The sequence below is a fragment of the Camponotus vicinus genome, unplaced genomic scaffold (assembly GCF_025532165.1).
Source record: "Camponotus vicinus isolate PSW18456_S1 unplaced genomic scaffold, iyCamVici1.0 SCAF_4, whole genome shotgun sequence".
NCBI lineage: Eukaryota > Metazoa > Arthropoda > Insecta > Hymenoptera > Formicidae > Camponotus > Camponotus vicinus.
Window position 1 is genome coordinate 9,686,151 of NW_028141976.1, and position 15,129 is coordinate 9,701,279.

Here is a 15,129-nt window from a genome sequence, read left to right on the forward strand (position 1 = left end):
GAAATGAAATGTCTCATTCGACACCGAAATATATCTTTTATTACGAAGATCTATCATATCAGATAATTATAACAGAGATAATTATAATAGACACTAGAAACATAATTGTGAGATTTTATCAAAGAACAACATTTTCTTTCTTCCAATATTATTCATTTCTCATTATAATTTTAGATTAATTGATTATTGATTTAATATATTTAATAACTTATAATAACTTTATTTTAAAATTTAATAACTTTATTTAATTCTTATATTTTTTGTCACTAAATAATTTGTAAAAAATTGTAAAAAATTGTAAAAAATTAAGACATTTCTAATTTTAAATGTTGTAAAAAATTAAGACATTTCTAATCCAATATTTGAGTAAAGAAAACAGGTTTCAAAACAGTTGAAAACAATTGAAAATTTTATCGCATATGAAAATAATATCATTTAGAAATTAAATTTATTTAGAACACATACATAGAAATATTTCGCTTCGTAACAGCGAGTATCTTTAAAATTCGGACATAGCACGATGTCTAGAAATATATTCTCTTATTGGGATGGAAGCGAGCACTCTTACCTGGGAAAGATATTTCAGAGGACAACCTTGGGATAGAAATCGATATCAAAAGCGTCGCTTTAGACTTTTGTAGGGCACAAGGTGAATATATAACAATCAACCGCAGAAGCTCAGCGTACCTATTTAATTCTTCCTATTCTAATTCTCGTTTGAGAGATATACTTCTTTCTACAGATCTCTACTAAACTCTCCTCAATATATACATATACAGACTCTCAAGTATCACGTACTTTCTGTCTACTGTAAATTCTTTGTGAACTTTTCCTAGGAGAAACAAGTTTCCCCAAATAATTATACAAGTGATATAAAATTTTTTCCGAAAAGGTTTTTCTCCTAAAGAAAAAAACTAAATTAACAACCGTAGGTTGGCAGCAATCGGGAGTAAAAATAAGAATATATAAAAAATTCTATCCCTATTTAGTTTTAAATAAAATTTACTTTGACGAAATAAATAAATTTTACTTTTACGATTTAAGAATATTATTAAATGTTAACAATATTAATACGTAATATTTGGAATACTATATAAAAATTTTTATAGAAACTCATGCTATGCTTACATTTATGTGTAAAGAACAGACGAGAAATCCAATTTCACCAGTATCGTATATGAATTTTTCATGATCGAGATTAGATAAGCGATAAATATGTATTTATAGCATCGTTAGTATGTTGTAATGAAGTACTTTATTACATGTTTTCTTATATGGGAGAACTGCATAAGAGATGTTAGCTAGAATTATTAAATGGTTTTAAAATGATTGTTTATGTACAGTATATCCATATTTGCATAACTTTTTTTTCAGTTTTGGATTCCTTTCAGTTTCAAATTTAATTTTTCCTTAGCAAAATTTTGATTTTAGATCATTGTTAATTACAATATTCAATTCTTGGACTAAAGTTTCTGAAATTTTTGGAACTAAATGAATCAATAATTTTAGTTTTAGGGGGAAAAAAGCCGAATGCAATTTTTTTAGAAACTTGCTTGTTGAACGAAAATTCAACGATTTCTGAATTATGATTTTTTTATATATACATGAAAGCCAATTATATGTCAAGTCGTAATTTTATTCTTAATAACTTAATAGTTTCATACAAAAAATTAAATCAATCATTCAAAGAAAGGGGTATAGATGTTTTTAAATGCTATTATTGTGTGTTTTCGATCCTTTCTTTCCGATAATACAGGAAAGCAGCAATCAAATGGTTTAGCAAGTAGAACGTGAAGTGAAGAACTCGCTTCCTATAAATATTACGCGCACATAGGTCAATCGATTTTCTGATCACGTCCGTGATGTTCGAGTGTACAAGATGAGATGATCTATTTTTGATATCTTATACTTTTTTCTCGGGCAATGTCCTCAGTTAGATATTCCTATTTCTAATTCTTTCACTATTATTAGTGTTTTTATTGAGAAAAAAGTCCAAATATTTCGTAAATATTTCCTATATGACAGGAATTTTAGCAATTTTTTAGAGATTTAATTTTGACATCTGCACATTGTGTGTATAAAATGAAATATTTCCAATCATGTTTTTAATGCGTACTTTCTCATATCTACAATTTTATATACACTCTTTTATTTCTCTACATGTATAATTACCGAATAAAAAAAATTTTCTTTCAATTTATAACATATATTTCAATAAATATTTTTTTCAAAATTATATATACAAATGTGCATATTATAAATCTAAGAGAGAAATGAAACACAAGTATTTTTTATCGCCAAAAAAAGTTACCTAATTAAATTAATTATAATATCAATATCACGCACAAAAAGCAGTAGAGATAGAAATAGAGCATTATTTTTTCGACATAAAAAATATTTTTTTTAATATCAGGATATATATCAATACTTATTAATATTAAAATGTCGTTTTAAGCATCCTTTTATTTCCAGCCATCAGAAAATCAGAATGTACGCGCCTTCGATAATCGATCGTTTCGCTGTCGAAGTCAGAATGCGCGGCGCGATACACGCGTCTGAGTCATTGAATGACTGTCAAACGTTGACAGAGAAGATATTGACGAACGTCGCATGCATAATGACGGGTCCGACGATGTATATGCACGCATCGTACATATATATTCTCTTCCTCGCGCCGTTTTTACCGTAGACTCTCTCGAAAGTGAACTCGTCGTGCGACCCGCTTTAAATCGCGAAACTTTCGTCCGCGAATGATTTCTCTGCGCGCTCGCGCAAAAAAAGGTTCGTCAAATTCTGGTGTTTCTCTCCTTTCATTTTTATTTTTTCTCTCTCTCTCTTTATTTTCCTCTCTTCTTTTCTCTGTTTCCTTTAACTTGTTCTCTTACAATTAGTTATCTTTCGTTGAATCAGTGCAAAAATCGCCTTTTCGAGATAGCAAACATCCTTCCTGGTCTTTCTAGTTTCTTGTTGATCTTTTGTTAATCTTTTGTTGATCTTATACAAAGCGAATATCCCTTTTTCTCTCTTTTCCACATTTCTACGATTTCGGAACTAAAAGCTCTTTTATGAGGTAATTAATAGAATAAATTATATATATATCAAAAACAATTATGTTAGGTAAATCAAATATATAAAATTATGTGAGTCTAAAAAACATAAAATTTTTATTTCTAAGTTTGAACTAAAAATTTTCTTTATATTTTTACGTTGCGCGATTATATATAAGCATAAATCGTGTAATCAGGTGAAATCAATCTGCTAGTAATAATTAATGTATATCGTGTTAGCCACGAGTATGTCTCGATTTGGGTTAATATGACTGAAAATTAGCAATTAATATACTACGGGCTTTCTCTAACGAACTTTTTTACAAACGCTTTATCGCTAATAGAAATCGATTTCCAGCCAAATCATCTTTCAAGTCGAGTTTTTCGATACAAATAGCCAAGTTTATAAGAACAACCGAGCAAGGTCGGGAAATAAATTGGAGTAAAGTAAAAAGTTTTCATACCAAAAGTATAGTGATTAGAAATAAGTGTTTCTCGAAAGTTAAGAAAGTTAATAAATAGAGATAGATGAAAAAGTAATTATTCGTTGAATTATTTAACTTTAAAAATAATTTTTTTACACACATGATAAATATATTTTATTATAAATATAAATTTATTCCTTTAATGTTTTTATTATATGTGTGTCTGATAATATACGTAACAAAAGATCTTTTCTTGATTGTTAAAGGCTTCTAAAAATCGCAGATTTTTAGTGCAATAATTGAAATTTAATCAGGTCTAAACTAGAAACATGATTTCATCGAGCTTTCTCGTAACAAGAGTTTCATAGCAAAAGTCTGGGTGATAATCGACTCGATTAGAAATTAAATTTCCATCGGCGTCACGCATTACACTTTAGAATATAAGCACATTCTCTTGCTTTCGTCGAGAAATCTGCACGTATTCGCGCAGGAGAAATGGCTTCTATACTTTCTTTTTCTGCTGGGTCTCATCTTTCTTTCTCTCTCTTCCTTACCGTTAATCTTGTCCATGATGCGACCCCATCTGCTGACAGGTTTTTAATAGCGAATATGTTATCCGTAAAAGCTAATTATGAGATATTGCCCGCATTTTATAAAAACTGATTATGTAGAGAAGACTTTATTAAAAGAAAAAAATAAGATAATTATGAAATTCACATTTTATTATTATTACACAAGATTAAATATTATTAAAACATAGTTTTAGATTAATAATATATAATAAATACATAAATTTTAATTAATGTATTGTAAAATCCGATATTGAATAAAATATTTTTCTCTTTAGAAACATAATGAATTAATTTTTAATATTTTTGAAACTACGCTACATAAGAGTGCGGCTATTAACGATTTTCGATGAATTCACTGGGCATTAAATTAATACAATGACATCAAAATTAGTGAATCTTTGATGATATATTTTAGGTTCATGCTAGGCAACGTAGATGTAATAATTTCTCGAAAAATATAGATCGGATTTCCGTTGTACTTAAAAATATCATAATCGCCAAGTTATTCACAGCGACGCGATATTTCATTTTTGCCTTAACAGTAATCTCGTGCGGCGGAAAGGAAGAGCGATTTTGGTAAAATTTATTTGTTTGCTCGACATGTCCTAAAAGAGTCTCCGGCTACTTTCGCAATTTATCACCCGTGAAAATGGAGCACGGTAGGAATATGGGAATTCGCTGTTTGAAATAAAAACAAAGTCCGTTCTTGTCGCAGAACTCTTGATAGATCTCGATCATTTTGTTTATACGAATTTTTCATTATTATATTTTGCAAAAATTTAAAAATTGATACGTAATAGAAAAAATTTTAATCTATATTTCATTGAATATCGATTTCGAAAAAGATGTAATAAAAAATATTCGAATAAACTAACTGATAATTCTAAAATTATGACAACACTCTGGAAAATTTTAATGGCTTTTATTTTTAATTTTTGTTTAATTGTATATCTACGTACATTTATTTGTTAAGAACAGAGAGAAAGAGAGAGAGAGAGGAATCTCTCTCTCTCTACCTCTTTTTATAAAAAAATATTTAAAAATATAAACATATTTAAAAATATAAAATATATATAATTTCTCTCAGAAGAAAACCAATTTTTTTATTTTTATTTTTGTTGTAAATAGTAGTTAATAAAATAGAAGCGAACAATATTTGTTTAAAATTAACACGCATTTCGATGGGATCAAGAAATTTGATCTGTATGGATTTAATGTATTATGCTCCTGACGTCAGCATATTCTATCTATATCAGCTGGGCGTAGATCAATCGCACTTGTAGCGACAGGTGGTACATTGACGATACTTTGTGTAGCGTGTTCTCCGTACATTTCCATTATTCAAGTGCTTTCGTGCTCCAAATGCCAGGTCTTGGAAGTGAAACAACGCTAAGAGAAAACAAATCGTGCGGATCATTAAAGTTAATGAGTCAATGCGAGCAACTTACAGTCTCATAGTCAAAATTGCACGCTGTTACGTTTTGCTATGAAAGCTATATACTAGCTGTATAAGTTTCTATAGACACATTCTACTTATCGAAATTATAATTTTCGCCTCCTGCCAATCCATTCGTCCATTGATTAGATGCAACGCTAAAATAGTGCATTTGCTATCTTATTATATAATGCACAGCCGCTTTCTCCACGTTCCGTGGAATACATATTTTATAAAAGAATGTAAATGTTACACATTTATGTATCATATTCATTTACTTAATTAGTGAACTTGTTACTAACAAGTTGATTAAGAAAATGTATAATTAAAAACACAAGTCCTAGATATTTGTTATATTCTACGAAAAATGTTTTATATTTCATAACTTTTGCAAATATTCTTAATTGTAATTTTTAATTACATATTGATTAGAGATTTTTATTTATTTATTTTTTTTAATAAAAGCGCATAAATCTAAACACATGATAAAGTTTAATAATAAGCTTAAGTCGCAGATAATATCGCCAAAATTTGAGACAATGTCTCAATTCGAGACCAATATGGTTCATAGATGATCAATGCATGCAACATAATTATCAACTGTTAGCAGAGATATCAGCCAAAGTTGACCCCGATTTTGGGATTCCAATCTCTCAAATCGATGATCCACTTCTCTCTTCCAAACATACCGCAACGAGGTTGAAATACTTCGCCAACAACTTCAATTAAGCATAATCTTCTCTAATTATACTTTAATTAATTTAAAATTTAATATTTCTCTTTATATTACTTTTTATTTTAAATAAGTAAATAAATTATTTTATTATTTGTATAAATTTGATGATACTTTGAATTTATATCTGATTTAATCTGATAAATTTACATCAAGATTTATCAAGATTATTACTATTTTTTATTACTTTTATTGTAGCAAGAGAATTGCCACAATAAAAGTAATAAAAAATAGTAATGAATAATATATATTGAATAATAAATATTAAATATTGAGTAATAGTAAATATTGAATGTACTGGTAGATGTATTTAAAAATAAAATTATATATACATATATAATCGAAAATGTTTATTCGCAATCATTTACACAAGATTTAACGTTAGCAACTGACAAATCCCAAATATATAACTTATGCTTATAATTTCTTACAAAAAATATACGTGTCATATAACTATTTTGAAATAAAAACAAGCTAAGCCCGTTAATAAATTCGCGAAGGTACACGCAATGAAAGACATAACAACGATGTAAAAATCCCGAGCAACGACATGATACACGTTGCGTTTGCATCATCAACTAAGCCGCGAGAGAATATCTCGTATCTCGTTGCGCGATGCCCGCTGCTATTCTCGGTAGAATGTCGGTCGGAGAAAAATCGTGGGTGAAGCCGGACGAGCTCACAATAGCCCGTGTTCTTACGAAGAGATCTCGTGCGTGATGAAGATAATGGTTGTTTGAAGTTGATTCCCGGACCAACGGTATCAACGGCTCCGTCGGGACCGTTTATGAATGCAATTAAGATGCCAGACGACGCTTACGTCATGTGCTCTCGACGCATCTTGACCCTTTTACTGACAATCGGACTTAAATATCTTTTTCTTCAGTTAAGAGAGATCAAGGTTCTCGTATTTTCACATTTGAAAGAAAGTTATTCTGGATTATTATGACTTTGTTCGTTGCCACGTTACATAACTATGTGCAATTCGTCTAGAATATTTATATCCGGTAGCATATATTTATTAATTTCTATTATTTTAACTTTTAATTTTTTTAATTTTTTTATTTTTATATTTTCAAAATTGTTCGACTTTTTAGTCATTATTTTAAGGTTTTTTGCATAATTTTATAATTCTATACCATTTAAAAATTCTTTAATAATTAAAAGTATTTTTTAGGATTCAGTTAGACTTCAATCTTCACTAGATTTTTTTTCGGTATATTTATAATTATATAATATTTCTATTTGTATGAGTCACGCTATATATCTATACATATATATATATATATATATATATATATATATATATATATGTAATCTACACATTAAACAAATTATCTTTAAAAAATATAAAAAAATGATCACATCAACACACGATGTAATGTCGCGAAAAAAAAGTTCAAAAATATTGTCGATACACTTCCTACTTCTGCCAGAGATCTTGCCGCGATAATCATTCCAAAACATATGCGATAGACAAGGACTCCTTATTACGTAAAATGAAAATAGCGTACATCCAGCGTTCAGAATCGTCCTTGTAATCTTTGTGTCGAAGAATTATCGGTGACCAACAACCGGAACACTCATCCATCGATTACATTGGAACACGATCTGTTACACGATTAAACTTGGCAATCGTCAGGTTTATTTATTATCTGCTTATTTAGGTCTCCGAGTCTATTTTTCGCAACCCATTGAGTTCTTTAATGACGATGCACGATTGACCTGATTTTAGGTTTGATAGACACCTGTAGAGATAGACACAAGTGGAGATATATCTATAGTAATCCGTAGTAATAATATATTTTATATTAGTTTTCTATTTTTTCTGCCGGGCCACTTTTCCTTAAGCATTTTCATTTAAGTGCTTCGCGTGCAAGAGCTTTCTTTAAAAACACCATCGGATAGAACTCTGTTCTTTTATTTCTGCACATTGAAAAAAAAACTGGATCAATATTTGAAGCAACAACGCGAAAATAATTTATCAGTTTACTTCAATATCCGACTGTCGATATTTTTGTATGCATATACATTCGGCATTGTAGCTTATCGCGAATGTTATTATATGGGAATAACCGGCGAATGTCTTTTACATAATTCGCTGGTGACTCATAATGTCATACTTAATGTGTATAAGGCTACTTTACATTGAACTTTCTTTATCGCTCACTATCCAACAGCTTGCAAAGGATAGAGCATAAAACTTGGTCACTACTTTTCCTAATCATTTTTTTTACAATAGTATAAAATATTCAAGTATTATTTTTTATAAAAAAAATTAATTTCTTGGAAAGCACTCAACACAAAATAAGAGGTAAGATCAATAATACATTATCGCAAGAAAAGTTTTCTCAGCCGTGCTTGAATCAATAATTTTAGCTTTCGTATTTATAAAAATACACCGACATTGCTGTTACGATTTCCTTTCTTTTCAATGTAGGATATGTTTTACGTTGTAGAGATGATCTGAAATATCTATCGCTTTACTTTCGCAATCGGAAAATCTAATCATTTTATATAATAACGCCATTTTCTAGATACCGATAGTATCCGATATACACGAAATAAATAACGAGTCTCTTTCTTCGGTTCCCACGGAATAAATTCGTGCGATTTTCAGAGAAACGCTTGTACCCTCCTTATGAAGTCCTTCGTTGTGTCTTGTCTGGCTGTCGTCGATCGAACGGCCTTGCTGCAAGTATCCCCACAATCTGACACCTTGTTGCACGACGATAGATATCTTCAAGGTCGGTCGCAAAACGATTAACGATTCGTTTTACGATGCTCAGATGGGATCATGCAATATTCGCATGAGATTTGCACACGTATTGGCAACTTTAAGTCAATTAAAATGATTTTGTTTTTTTAATCTAGTCGCAAAGATAAATTTTCGATTCTTGTAAAGTCTAAAGACGCAAAGAATAACTGAATTTTATATCAAGGAACTTTTGGAACTCTCTGCTATGATGGTGATTATTTAAAGATAATCAGATAACGAACTGATGCAAGTTTGAATCGGATGTTTCGCAATTTTCATTCAGAATGCACGTAACTTTGCACATGATACAGCTGACCGTCCAACAACTCATTTAATGGCCGCGTTATGCGATCTCCTGTAAATTGCTTTCGTTGCAATACGAGTAAGTGCTCGTAAGAGTGAAACAGATTCGCACACGTAACTAAATATAGCGATTACAATTAAGTAACACAAAATCGCGCAACGCGAAATGAATTTGTAATTAACGAAAGTCGCAAAGTGAATTCATCCACTATATTCGTACTGCTGCAAAATCAGAATTTCATGCTCATTTTTTAAGTGTTTGGTCATTATCGTTGAAGCTTCTAGCAGTGTTTCTTTTTCGATATCGGGATCATCATCAATAGATATTTTGTGATGACAAAATTTGCATTTTACTTCTGGATTGAGCATATCATTCGAAAAACTATGTATTTACAAAAGAGTTTCGATTTTTATTTTATAAGATTGTTTTATATTACGTAAGATTGTTTATGTATTAAAAACGCAAGATATATAATTGTATGTACATCAAAATGTTAGAATTCTTTCGAGGGGTCAACTATCATTGAGAAAATGTACAGTGATTGCCATTTTTGGCAGTACAATACATTTTATTGCTAACATTGCTATTGTATTGCTTTTGTATCGTTAGTAATGCTTTTGTATTTTTGGTATTCCTATTATTATTTTATTGTCAATATTGCCAGTACTGCCGCAGAATTAAAAAATATTTCTAATGCATATTACTTTTTGTCTTATATTGCTAGTATGATTTCAATTCATATTTTTCTAAAACATGAATTTCCTAAAATTATATTTACTGTACTGCCGCAATATATTCTTGATGAAATGTACAATGATTGCCAATGGTTGACCCCTCGGATAAAATTTAACAGCTTTATTGAGAAACTCAAAGATGTGTAGAATCACGTTTGTATTTTTATCAATGTTGCATCAAAGTTATATTTATATTTTAAACCCTTGACACTATTATTTGCATCATTATTTGCGATAATATTGACATTTACTGAGTCTCTTTTATGACAAATGGGAAAAATGTGTCGTTTATAATTAATATCTTTTATTCTTATCTTACATACTTGTCTGTTATAGTTTCATGGCTATCTGCTTCGAAGATTAATCTGTTATAACAAACATCATGTGTCTTTACGTATTACATTTTATCTTTATCTTGGAGAAATTATATATTGATATTTTTTACTTACTTTAGAAGATATTTGTGGTAAATTTTTTTAACGATAGATCAGATAATTTGTTTAGATTAGCTAATTAAAAAAGCGAGTCTCTTGTAGATTTGGGATCTCAGGTCCTTAAAATTATAAGTGGATATATACAGTGGATATATACTGGAACGATGCATCCCAATGCATCCTTAAATTTCCACTTCACGCGAGGGGAACGTTATTATACCCGGGATCTTCCCGACAAGCAAGCGTCAGGAGAGTAACGAGAAACACTACGCTGATTGCAATTAATTGTGCAACTTTCGTGCGACGCGATGCGGTGCTGTATGTACAAGGAATGGAAAATGAGCGAGCAGGAGAGGAAAAATGCCGGAACGTTGAGCGCTGTAATTCCTAAAGTGAAGCTCCATCGTGCATGGCCGCCAGGCAGGACTGCATTCATTTGCGTTACAACCTCTTAATCTCAGCACCGATGAATGTCGTGCGAGTATTGAACCCGATAACACGTTAATTAACGATTCTATTTAGGTCCGCGATAAAGAAAGCTGTCGTAAACGTCGCAAAAGATAGATCGAGACATTCTAATGTCTCAAATTCATTTTAAGAGCTCAATTATTACAATATCATCGCACTTTCTTTTTATCTAATATTTAATATCGAGTTCAAATAATCGGGAGAAATATAATTTAGGATACTCTTTTATCAGAAATAGATATTTATAAAAATATAAAAAAAATATCGAAATAAAAAAATAAGTAAATAAATAAATAAATATTTAAAAAAAAACTAAAAAGCATATTGTACAATAATTAATGTATTTCATTAGGAACGTAGGAATAGGAGGAAATAATAGAGTGTGAAAGTTTTAGTTTTGTATATTATATCAATTATTGAATTTGTTTTCTTAACTCAGACACCTATGAGAATTAGCATCTTCGGTTACTCCATCTTACATACTGTTGCTTCCATCGGTAAAGTGAAAATAATACATAATCATAACATTAATATAGGTTCCAAGATCACGCGCGCATAATTTGCACTCGCTATTCAGATGCAGGTATATCCTCATTAAGCCAATCAGACCAAGTTTGCATGCATTATCCGTATGAACATTACGGGACACTTGAGTTAAGAGGAGATGGTGCGCGACGTTCACGAGTTGCTGAATAGCCAATCAGTACGCTATATTTCCGCGAAATAATAATGCCAGAAATGAATAACATATCATCATTAACATTACAGACAAAGCGGATACTATTATAATTATTTTTCCAGAATTTTTTAGAATCGCATATTTGATACTCTAAATTTAATTATTACATTTTTACTTTATTTCGTATCTTCCTTTTTCTTTTTAAATGAAAATACATATAAATATCATAAATAAATATATATATCAAATCGTCCTAGAATTAACTTACATCTCATTCTAGATTTAAATTTGCATCCAAGGTTATCTGAACTTTAATATTTTTATAATTTATCCATAAAATTTAACAGAGGACGAAATGTATTTCGAGATCTGCAAATGTCAGCGGCAATATTGATCGATATTTGATCAAATATCTCGTCCATATTTTTGTCATTTGTACCGCGATATTAAAAGGCGACGCATTTCCATGTAGTATAATCACTGGCGGATTTGTAATAGGATTGAACACAATATGGCCTCTCGATCCATCACGTTGTAGTCGACTAGGAAGCCAATCCTCTTACGTTCTACAATCGGTAGTCTAATCAATAGAGACAAGAAACACCTGGCACACCTTCCAATCGCTCATTTGCCGTTTCTCGTGGATCTCTAGATAAACACGAATAAAATGGTGACGTAAATGTGTTTCTGGGACATTCTTTTAATTTACACTAAAACTTTTCTTCAACTCAACATTAAAAAAATTATTAAGAAATTTCAACATTTAAAAAATTATAAATTTGTTAAGAAGAAATTTAATAAAATCAGATAAAAGGCCGCAAATAATAATTATTATAATATAAATTATTACAAAATATTAAAAGATTTTTCTTGTAAGAAAAGAAAAAGATATTGACATGAAAGCTTTTAATTACAGTAATGAAATTACTCGGCCTTGGATAGGATAATCAACTTAATCAATAAAAATATTTATGCCTGAATTAACAAACAGAATTCCGCGAATTAAGAATATTTATGCAAGTTTTATTATAAATGTACTTATGAGGAAAAGCAATAAAATAGAGAGAGAATATCTAATAGAAAACTATAATTTTATCTCATCTATGATATGAATAATCTCTTTTCTCTTTAGAAACTGCGAATATAACAGTCATCATCATTTCATTAAGAAGTATTTTCTAATGATGACTTCTGCTAGAAAAAAGATATAAGAAAAGAATCTACATAAAATTTGGAGAATTGTTGAGAAAACATATATATAATAAATTTGAGTAAAAAACTTGTTTACTAAATACAAAAATAAATAATAAATATAATATTATATATAAAGAAATTACAAAAAGGAAGAATTAAAATAAAAAATAGGTTGATAAACTGTTATGTATGTTCACTCTCATTTTCGTCACATCTTTAAACGTGTCGCAGATTCAAATTACCGTTAGATAATACGCGTAAGTACCGACCTTGGTTATAGTCTGATGAGTACCAGCAGTTTTGCAGCGACATACTGCATAAAAAACACTAATAAATATGTACAATTAAGCGATATTATCGTGTCGTGCTTGTTACCTACATAAATTGGCCGAGTTCATTATCCTCTTCTGTCCCTTTCGCTTGCTCTCTCTCTTTCTCTCTCTGATTCTTATTTACATTTTTATAAACGATACATATATATATATATATATATATATATATATATATATATATAAATAATATCGTAATATATCATAATATCTATTCTACACAAAATAATATAATAAATAACCATAAAAGAAAAGATATTTTAAACATTATAAGTGTAAATATTTATAAGCGAATAATTAAGAAATACAGAGAAATACAAAAGTTTATAATCTCCGTTTTCTAGTTGTGATAAAATTGAAACAAGATCATTGAGAGATATCATTTATAATTAGAACATTCTCTGCGATTTTTAAACGAGACATCCTCGAGAATTGTTTGCCTTGACTGAAGTTATAATTCCATGCATATATGCACTTTCAGTAGTCGCGCACCTCGACAGAGGCATAATTAGCACTATATGTAAATAAGTTCTTGTGACGAATGAATTCTTACGTAAGCCTTCTGTTCGTCTTATTATGTCGACCTTGGACAGTGACCATCCTCGTGAAAGTACATTGATTTGTCATTCTTATTTTTTACTAGAAATCATTAACATAAATAGCTCATTGACTTTAGAATGGCCTCATATAATCGATTAGTAATAACACTTATAGTTGTAAAAACGAAATACTCTCCTCTTTTCGAGAAAAACATATGTCAAGAAAATATTTTTATATTGTGTCATAATTTATTAAACTATTTTTTTATATTTTTCTTTATATATTTATTTATTCTAATTCATATTTTAACTTATTATAATATCTTATTATAGTTATGATCTTATCATCGACCGTGTTATATTTGTTGTAGGTATAGTATACTATACAATTAACATTTCGATTAATCATATAGATTAATCATATAGTATATAATATATAATTATATCATTAGTAATTTATCATCTCGCATTAAAATAATTTTTTCATAATAATCTTGTCATTAGCTGTTATACTTGTTGTGTATCCATATAATTAACATTTCAAATGATCATATATATTATATATAATATATCATACATTATTAATTTATCATTTGTCATTAAAATAATTTTTTATATAATATGATAGAGAATTCACTTTCTAAAAGTTCTAACACCTTTCTGAAAATATTATAACAAAATGTATGCGTATGGCCCAAAGTGCTAAAAAATTGAAACTACGCTAACATCGTGCAAATAAAAATACACACGACACAGTAATGAGAATAATCTCGAGATTAAACTGTTAATGATGAAAAACTGCTCCGGAATAATTCGATTATCCCCGTTTGCGATGGAGGAGTTAACAGAGTTTCTCGTCTCGGCGCAGAGCGCTACCTGTTATAGTGGCGTGTCGCGTAATAACAGGTATTTTTTCTCACGATCATTCAGCTGCGTCCTCAGTTACGAGCGCATCACGAGCCTTCTTCTACATCAGTCCGTGTCCGACCATCGTGTCGCGTGGATCGCACGTCCGACCTGTGCAAGGGAACCACGATTTATTTATAAATCTGTACGGAACGTGGCATCCGGGTTTTCTCCCAGCCGCTTTTATCCAAGTGGTGCGCGTATCACGTCGGTGCGTAGCTGTGGTTGTGCCTGTGTATCAGTGAAATCGAAAAAAGCATCCTGTTGGACGAGCTGCATCGTTCAACCATGCGTTGCCAAGGTAGGAAGTCTGCGTCGCTAGTCGAACTGGTTCGCGTTTTTTTTTCTTTTTTTCTTTTTAGGGAAGCTTACTTCAATAAAGCTTGCGTTGAAGCTCTAAGTTAAAACTTCCGAGTCAGCTTATAAAAATTGAGAAACTAATGGAACGTTCGTCGTCATGCGTCAGCTTTCGATTCTAATTCCGACTCGACATCCGCTCCGATCCGAGCGGAAATAACGAAGTTCGGAATTATAATCTTGATCTTGGTCGATCGCGTTTATTTCAACGAAAT

General features: G+C 30.2%; 1 protein-coding gene across 4 annotated transcripts in view; it reads left to right on the forward strand.

Moving 5' to 3' along the window:
* Positions 1-15,129, forward strand: part of LOC145970372 (protein kinase C and casein kinase substrate in neurons protein 1-like) — a 70,651-nt gene that overhangs the window by 17,604 nt on the left and 37,918 nt on the right. Inside the window, exon 1 of one of the 4 annotated variants that reach the window (XM_083097102.1) lies at positions 14,596-14,858. The exons of the other annotated variants lie outside the window; for them this stretch is intronic. The gene's annotated coding sequence lies outside the window, so the exon portion shown is untranslated. Of the gene's footprint in view, positions 1-14,595; positions 14,859-15,129 lie in introns of those variants that run through there. 4 annotated transcript variants of the gene reach the window in all.